The following is a 9,791-nucleotide window of genomic DNA, read 5'->3' as shown; positions in this document are numbered from 1 at the left end:
CCTCAAACTCAGAAATCTGCCTGCCTCTGCCTCCTGAGTGCTGGGATTAAAGGTGTGCGCTACCACTGCCCGGCTCTAGGCTTTAGTTTTGTTTTTTAAATTTTATTTATTTTATGTATGAGTACACTGTCACCCTCTCCAGACACACCAGAAGAGGGCATCGGATCCCATTATATAGATGGTTGTGAGCCGCCATGTGGTTGCTGGGAATTGAACTCAGGATCTCTGGAAGAGCAGTCAGTGCTCTTAACTCTCCAGCGCTGGTTTTGTTTTTTAAGACAAGGTCTCATGTAGCCCAGGTGATTTAAACTCCCTATATAAATACCCAAGGATGGCCATATATGACTTGATACTCTTCCCTTCCACCTCCAAAGTGTTGAGACTACGTATATGTGCCACCACACCCACAATCTAATTTTTAATTGAAAAAAAAAAAAAAGGTCATAGCAATCATTAAGATTTAAAGATGCCCTTTGCCATGGGCAGTAGTACTGAGTCTTAATGCTCAGAGAACGGAATAGGGGGGTGACTCTGGGTGGCCATGCCTTCTTAGCCTCTGGAATCTTCCATTAGTTAAGTAGGACACAGCCAGAGAAGACACAGTAAGAAGGATTCCCCTAAAGCTCTCGGCCCAGGGCAGGCCCTTTTTGCCTAAATGTGACAGAATATTATACAGATTCTGAGTGGAGTAGGGTTTTCTTCCCAGACAAGTAGACCTTGTCGAAATGGAGAGTCTGAAGTTTGGGCCTCTTTTGGGGACAGGGGCATACTCCCAAGTTAGGTCCATCTAGATTCCCAGGCATCAAAGATTAACAGAGATTGGAGACTGCCACCAAGAAACAAAAGTTCTACAAAAAAAAAAAAAAAAAAAAAAGTCCATGAGACTTGTATGAAGTCAAAATGTATATGTATGCTTATTCTTCAAATTTCAAATGATTTCAGTGCCTTCACATTTTTGTTTGTTTGTTTTTGTTTTTCAAGACAGAGTTTCTCTGTATAGTCCTGGCTGTCCTGGAACTCACTCTGTAGACCAGGCTGGCCTCAAGCTCAGAAATCCGCCTCTGCCTCCCAAGTGCTGGGATTAAAGGCGTGTGCCACCACCGCCCGCCCATACTTTCACATTTTTTGTCTTGTTTTGTTTTTAATTGCTGGGCATGGTTTTTGCATTGCCTTTAATTCTAACAGTCAAGAAACAGAGACAGGCTGATCTCTGTAAGTTCAAGGCCAGCCTGGACTAAAACAGAGGGACCCAGCCTCAATTTTTTTTTTCTCTTTTTCATTTATTGATGGCTGGAGTTATGGCTCAGTGCCTCTCATGGCAAGATCTTCGGTTACATCTGACACCATCACACATATATGAGATAATGTCTCAAAAATAGCATCAATAATGACAGAGGGAGCTGACATGTTGTCATGTAACGATAGAGCCATGTATAAATCCAGCCATGAGGAAAACACAAACCCAGACTGCAGGATACAACTGGCTATCCTCACGTCAATGGCATGCTGAATGCTAGCAGCACATACCTGTAACTCTAGCACTTAAGAGGCTGAAGCAGAAGGATTTGTGATTGTAAAGCAAGCATGAACAACACAGCCAGTTCCAGGACAGCCTGAGCTATGCAGAAAACCTACAAAAAGCAAAACACAGGAGGGAAATGGCTCACTGGGTCAAGTCATGCTGTTCAAGATTGAGGACTTACTTGAGCACAGATACCCAATACCCATGTAAATGACTGACATTGAAACACACAAAGTTAACTCCAGAGCTTGGCAGGAAGGGGTCAGTAGAGACAAGAGGATCCCCAGGGCTCACTAGCCAGTTAGTCTAGCTGAAACAGAGACCTCAGGTTTAGTGAGACTATGATGGTTTGAATATGCTTGGCCCAGGGAGTGGCACTATTAGGAGGTATGGCCTTCTTGGAGTAGGTGCATCACTGTGGGCATGGGCCTTAAGACCCTCATCCTAGCTGCCTGGAAGCCACTCTTTTAGCTGCTTTCAGGACAAGAGGTGGAACTCTCAGCTGCTCCAGCCCCATGCCTGCCTGGATGCTGCCAAGCTCCCACCTTGATGGTAATGGTCTGAGCCCCTGAACCTGAAAGCCAGCCCTAATTAAATGTTCTTTATAAGAGCTGCCTTGGACATGTTGTCTGTTCACAGCAGTAAAACCCTAGCCAAGACAGATACCCTGTCTCAAAACCTAAAGTGGAGAGAGATAGAAGATAACATGAACCTTCAGCCTCCACAGGTGTGCACATGCACACTTACACATAACAAGCATACATATGTATGCACACCACACACACACACACACAGCGAGCACACAAGGTCTGTCATGTAACACAAAGCAGCTAAGAAAGTGGTGTAGCCTGAAGATGGTTCAAGAATTTTCAACTAGAAGCAATATATGATTTTGAATTGGATGACAGACTGGAAAAGTAAAAATACTCTTGGGCCCAACAGTAGGTGAAATTAGAATATGGGCTCTACATAACTATAGATTGCATTTGTTTTCTGGTCTTAAGAATCAAGTACTGCGCCGGGCCTGGTGGCGCAGGCCTTTAATCCCAGCACTCGGGAGGCAGAGGCAGGCGGATTTCTGAGTTCGAGGCCAGCCTGGTCTACCAAGTGAGTTCCAGGACAGCCAGAGCTATACAGAGAAACCCTGTCTCGAAAAACCAAAAAAAAAAAAAAAAAAAAAAGAATCAAGTACTGCCTAAGACACATACATACCTTGGTACTTTCAAGGATAGAGACCTGAGGTCTGTGATTTGTTCTCAAATGGCTCAGTAAACACAAAGCACACCACGGCAACGGTCAGTCTGGGTGAAGGGATGCCGTCATACTATCCCTCCAGTTAGTGTGTGGGTGCAGGCTGGTGGTGTGCCTAGTACATGGCTATGTACTGGCTGCGAGGTTCCATGGTGCGCATGCTTGCCTATGGAGGCCTGAGGACAACTTTGGGTGTCATTCCTCAGATACCATCCTCTTCTGTTGTTGAAACAGGTTTTCTCACTGACCTGGACACCACCAAGTAGGCTGACTGGGCAGCAAGCCCAAGAACCAGTTTCCACTTCCCCAACACTGGGATTTTGAGTGTATGTCATCATGTTTACCTTTTTTTTTTCTTTTTTAGAAAAATGTGGGTTCTATAAGGGTCAAACCTAGGTCCTGGATATGCAATATTTAACAGCTAAGTCATTCCCCAACCCTTTAAAACTGTTATATAAGAGATGTATATTAAATGACAGTTAATGTTGGTGAGAATGTGGAGCACTGGCAAACCTCCTCCATCGCTGGTGGGAGTGCACACTTTTACAGCCACTGTGGAAATCAGTATGGCAGTTCCTCACAAAAACGGGAATTGATCTACCTCAAGATCCAGCTATACCATTCTTGGGAAATACCCAAAGGATGCTTCATCCTGCCACAGAGACCTTTCTCGACCATGTTCATTGCTGTTCTATGTTCATTGCTGTTCTATGCATAATAGTCAGAAATTAGAAATGACCTAGGTGTCCATTAATGGAAGAATAGATAAACTGTGGTACATTTGCACAATGGAACATTACTTGGTTGTTTAATAAAAATGGTATCATCAAATGAATGGAACTAGGAAAAAAAAATCCTGAGTAAAGTAACCCAGACTCAGAAAGATAAATATGGTATATATTCACATATATAAATATTAGTTGTGAAATAAATTATAACCAAGCTTTAATTCATAGGCCCAAAGAAGATAGGCAAAGAGAAGGGGACTGAGGTAGGGGAGATGACAAATGGATCTCCCTGGGAGAAGAAAGTATTTTATGGGTAGAAAGCATGCAGGGCAGGAGAATGAGACTGGGAAGGTCAGGTGGGAAAGGGGAGGGGAGATGGGATTGAGGGAGGGAACAGGGCGGGGGGGGGGGAGAGCAACTATAACTGAAGGGCATTTGAAGGGCAGGATGAAATGACTCCTAATGATACTCTGCTACACTCATAAACTGCTACCTTACTCAGCCATCATCAGAGACAGCAGATGGGAACAGAAACAGAGACCAAGGGATGGACACTATCCACAGGGAGACCTTGGAACACACAGCTTTAAACGAGGTGTCTCCATCAAATCCCTGCCCTCAGAGCTCAGGGAGCCCCACAGAAGAGGAGGCAGAAGGAGTTGAGCAGAGCTCCTGTGAACTCAGAGAAACTGAAGCAGCAAGCACAGGCCTACACGGGTCTGCACCAAGTTCCCTGCATAGACACTATAGCTTTCAGTGCAGTGCTTTAACAAGACTCCTGAATGTGTGAACAAGTGCACTTCTGACTCTTGTGCCTGCTCTTGGGGCTCTTTTATTTTTCCTTTGGTTTGTCTTGTCCAACTTCTATATTATGGTTTTTGTTTTGTTATATTTTGTTAGGAAAAGAGAGATGTATTTTTAACTAGAACAGAGAACATGAGCCTGTGATCATGAACCTAGGCAAAGCACCAAGGGCAATTACAGACATTGTTCAACAGCAAGAGAGACAACTCAAAAGAAATGCAAAAAGGCTTTGAGGCGCAGCTCAGTGGAGAGCACTTTCAACCCAGAACCAAAGAGGAAAGAGGAACAAAGGAAAAATGGAGGTGGAGGGGAGAAGAACTTTAAGTCCGGAAGGAAGGAGGAAACAGGCCCAAGAGTTCTGTTCAGAACAGGAGAGAGCAAGGGAGGTACAGATCCAGAAGTGGGAAATGGGGTATGGTGGCACAGGAAGGAACAACTGACTTGTTACATTGTAATTGGTCAGCACTCAGCTGTCAGGGCAGATGGCTCAAGGCTAAGGACATAGTCCCAGAAATGAAGAGATACTTCTGGTTCCCACTCAGTCCCAGAGTCAGGCCAAGGTGTCCAGTTTTCAGAGGGCATTCACCCTGACCCAACTTGATCTCCACAGCTAAGCTCACTCCATTTGGAGCTCTTGGCTGAGACCCTTGAGTCAGAGGCAGAGGGTTTTTGACTGGAGAGGCAACCAGTCAACCCTAGAATCAGGGAACTGAGGAAATTCCACACAAAATAACCACAAAGGTCATGTCAGAATCTAACCCATAAACCAAACACAGCCGGTTTTCTTTCACCCAGTTTGAGACCTTTTATTAAAGAAATTGAGCTCACAGAGGGCAGTAACAGCAGAGAGCCAGGACAAATGTGAATACAAAGAACCCACAGGACAAGCACTGACTGGAGAGCCCCCTCTCAAGGAGCCCTACGGTAACACAGCTTCACCAAACCAAAAAGGTCAACTGGTTCTCCCAGTTCAGAGAGCAAATATCCCAAGGGCTCTGTGACACAAACACACCCCAATTTCTGCATCACCCCGTTATTTGAGCAGAGAAAGCCAGTAAGAGCATCTGAGATAAGAGATGACCTAGACTTGATATTTTCATCACCCTTCACCATGGCAAGAATGTTGGAGCCAGTCAGTTGCAAAAGGTCTTTTGAGGGAGACTTTTGCTAGGGCATGGATTCCAGATCTTTGCACCAGAGTATAAGGAACTGAATATGACCGAAGTGTCAAGACACCACCACCAAAGCTTCCTTCTTGGGCCTAAACAGAGAACATGAACACACCCAAATCAACGCATCCAACATACTGCTGGATAGGTCAAGGGGATGAAAGCCATCAAAAAAAGGGGGTGGGGCACAAAAATCCTTTCAAATATATTTTTTCTTGGGTACAAAGCTAGAAATATTTATTTTTATTTAACTTGCAGGGGGTTGGGGTGGAGGGTGGAGAACTGAATCAGAGGTTAAGAGCACTGATTACTATTCCAGAGGACCCAAGTTTGATGCACCTACATAACAGCTCATAGAAAAGTCGCTCAATTCCATCACGGGAAACCCGATCAACGCCCTATTCTATCTACCTATCCTACCTCCTTGGGTATCCCATGCACATGGTGCAGATATATATGCAGGCAAAACACGCATACACATTAACTAAGGACTGCGTGGCCTGTGTATGTGGAGGAGCATTCAGTTGGGCTCACACGGAGGTTTAGAGGGTAACTTTCAGGAGCTGGCTCTTCCCTCCACCATGGGTTCTAGGGATTGAGGTCAGGTTGTCAGAGCTGAACACACGCCTTTACCTGCTGCGCCATCTCATCAGCCTGAAACTAGAGATTTTTTTTTATAGTTAAAAAAAAAAAACACACAAAATTAATGTTTCTTTTGTTTGTTTGTTTTATTCCTACAGAAAGTTGATTTTTATGACTGTTTCTAATTTCCCCATGACACACACTAACTTAATGGTAGGGTTTTTTAAAATTATATCCTATTTTCACTGACTAAACTATCAGTATTTAACATAGCTAAAATATGCGAGGATATAATTTCCTCCTTCTCTGGAAGAAAAATGGGGTGGGAGTATTCATTTTAGGAAAAAGTTCAAAAGAGTCAAAATAAAATCAATAACAAGCTTTTTTTTTAATGTGGGAAAGCATATAAAAGGAAAATCTAGATAAGTCTCAGCACAGTGATTCAGGAAAAGTTCAAAGCCGACTTGAGAAGGAGTCAGACATTACAACCTAGAGAATACCTTTGAAAATATGATCTAATCCAAGGGCATGCTGATCACCAAAAGGGCCCTCAAGTGGGCAGGAGCCACACAGCAGACACAGACCCTCAGAGACACTTCCTTCACCCACATTCAGCAACACCAATGCTCACCACTCACTGTGGATTCTAAAATGTCAGAACTTGATCTTTCAGCTCTAAGTAACTTGTCAAAATCTTTAATATGCAAGCCAGGAATGATGGTGCACAGCTGTAATCCCAGCACTTGTGAGCTCGAGGCCACCCTAATCTGCATGCGAAGTTCCAGGCCAGTCAGAGCCGCATAGTGAAACCCTCTCAAAAATGAAATAAATTACTGAGGTGTGAGGTGACACAAACTTGGCATCTACACCTGTCTGTACAAAAATAAAATAAAATAAATAAACCACATAGCTTACCATCCTCAAAAGCAGTTACAATTTTTCAAAATAAAACACTTGTGGGGCTAACTAAATATGTGTCTTGGCTGATGAAGTATTTGCTCAGCAGATATGAAGCCCGAGTTTAATGTTGGGCATGGTAATACATGCCTATAATCCCAGCATTCAGAAGGTGAAGGATCCAACATTCAAAGTCACCCTAGAATATACAAAGTGGGTTCAAGGCCAGTCTGGAACAGATGAGACTCTGCCTCAAAACAACGAGATTTAAGGCTCTGGATTAAGGAGATTAAAAATATGTCTCTAAGGTTAGACCCACTCACCTAGACAATCAAATTAATGAAGCTGCCTGGCAACAATGTGACCAGAAAGCCCCTAAGCTACAGGAGGAGAGAAAAACATTGACCTTCACAAGTTACAACTAAGCAGCACTAAAGCCATCTAGGTCAAGGGTTCTTGCTATGGTCAGTCAGTTCAGTAAAAGCACAGAACCCTCCTGGTCTTTGAGAAAATCCTACCTACCTAGTTAGAACACAACTCAAACACTATGTAGAGGCAGTGAACATAATGAAGATACATGAATATCATGTTGTTCAGTTTTGAAATTTTATGAACTATGAAGAGTTCAAAGGTACACTCACAGAAAGTAACAGAACAGAAAAATAACAATGATCACAAGCTATCGTTTAGCTTGGCTGAGAGCACTTCCTTTCACTCTCTCTGCTGACAACAGTGAGATTTGGGTCACACACACACTTGCAAGCTAATCTGGCCAGGCTTGGCAGGCTTAAAGACCACAGCCTGATTTGTGAGCTAAGCAAACCATGAATTAGGAGGAAATCACCCAAAAAGCTTGTCACACTAACATTGCTGTAACCTTTAAAGGAAAGCTTCCCTGAGGAGACCCATGGTTTCAGCAAAAAAAAGCTGCTTCTGTCCTCACTTTGCATCCTAGAGGACAATTCTTGAATCATGGATGGTCTTTTTAAAGCCAGTGAACTGGGAGTCAACAATTCCTCATGTGCACGAAACACAGAATGTGTTTAGCCCTTCACCTGGGAACAACAGGATGAAAACTGCCTGAAGACAGAGGAGCTGGATGTCACCAACCACCAAGCTAAGAGTGAGCCAATAAAAGAACTCAGCACTTCACTTCCAAAATACCCAAAGTCATGCCCTGAATTTTTAGGGCATAAAAACCATGTTCTACGTTTTTTCTAACCTATAACAACTTCTGGCCATGAAATAATGCCTCCTGTTTCCAGACAACAGTTTCTGCACTTGGCCTGTTTGTTTCCTCTGATCCTAAAAAACGCAGAGTGGGAGGCCCTTCAGCCAACATCAGAGCCCTTGATTTGCAAACAAGAAAAAACAAAATAAAACAAAGTAAGAGGTGGATTAGAACCCTCCCATCTGATGTCTCACTGAAACACTAAGACTTAAAGCTTCACTTAGGCAGGGCCCAGGTCTAGGCCACCTGAGGGGCATATTAAAATGCAGATTTATAATCTCCCAACTCAAGAATTTCTGGGGATGAACTTCTAAACATTCTACACCAAACAATCTCCCAAGAAATTGGGAAGCAATTGCATCAATTTGGCCTGAAGAACCTATCCTGAATCCAAATCTATCTGCAGTAGCCTGTTCCTCTACATACCACAGGCCTTGTCAAACAGCTTGTTCAGACTGCCCCATCCCCTAACCTGAATTAGTCACATTAAGGCTTTACACAGCTAAGCCAGGTCGATGGATACAGTCTCCACTTCACCTCTTACCTCAGTTAACAGCATACAACATACATCCCTTCAGGGTTTCCTTTAAAGATGAATGCAGATGGTGCCAAATTATTCCCCAAACTGGTAATGATCCTGGACTGAATCATGCCATCAACCTCCAGGGGCAGCAGTGAATAAAAACTTCACAAAAATCACTAAGTTCCACTTCCACAACAGCCACAGTACTGTGCATGGTACTCTCAAGATCAGATGAATTAACTGTCTGTCTATTTAACATTTCAAAACACAAAAACAGGAGAGGATCATATTTTCAACTCATTTTTAAAGGTGTAGGACTTTATAGAGCAGTTTTAAGAGGCAACAACTTTATTTTCCAGTTTAAGAGTGTACTAACTGACTTTGTAAATGCATTTTCAGGACAATGAAACAATTACCTCCAATTAAATCATCTGCCAAACACCGGCCAGCTAACATTCCTAAGAGCCTTAAGCAGCTAGGTCAGGCTTTCTGGTTCTGTGAGGAAAACCTTCTTAGGGTAACAGGAATTTAAAGCAGTAGAAGACTGAAAATGTAATGTGATTTATTAAAAAAAAAAAAAAGAATTCAAAATAAGCAATTTTAAGCCAGGCACGATGGCACACACACATAAACTTTCAAGAAGATGAGGAAGGAGGACTGTGACAAATTTGAGGCCGATCAGGACAACAATACTAAAAGCCCTGTCTCAAAAACCAAACGGAGGGAGACAGAGGAAGAAGAGGGGAGAAAGTAAGGGAGAAAGAGGAAGGGGAGAGCCAGATTGGTTAGCTTGAAAAAAGTGTGGGATTTAAGAGATTAGTCCTATTTAAGACAGTGGGAATCATTTCTCAGCCTCTGACTAAGCTCAGCTGAAGATGGATGCATAGCTATCTTATCTCTAGAATTAAAAGCTTATACCCAAGGCAACACACATTTGAGAAGACAGGACACTCTTGAAATACAGAATTTTATTTAAAAACTGTTTAAAGTAGAAAAAAACCCTGTCAAGAAAGACCAGGTGGAAAATGGGTTCCCAATAAAATGGAATTTGGGGGCAACAGAAGTCTGAAAGGCCACAGAGGAG

The sequence above is a fragment of the Mus pahari genome, chromosome 3 (genome assembly GCF_900095145.1).
Source record: "Mus pahari chromosome 3, PAHARI_EIJ_v1.1, whole genome shotgun sequence".
In the NCBI taxonomy this organism is placed as follows: domain Eukaryota; kingdom Metazoa; phylum Chordata; class Mammalia; order Rodentia; family Muridae; genus Mus; species Mus pahari.
This window is presented reverse-complemented; position numbering follows the sequence as displayed.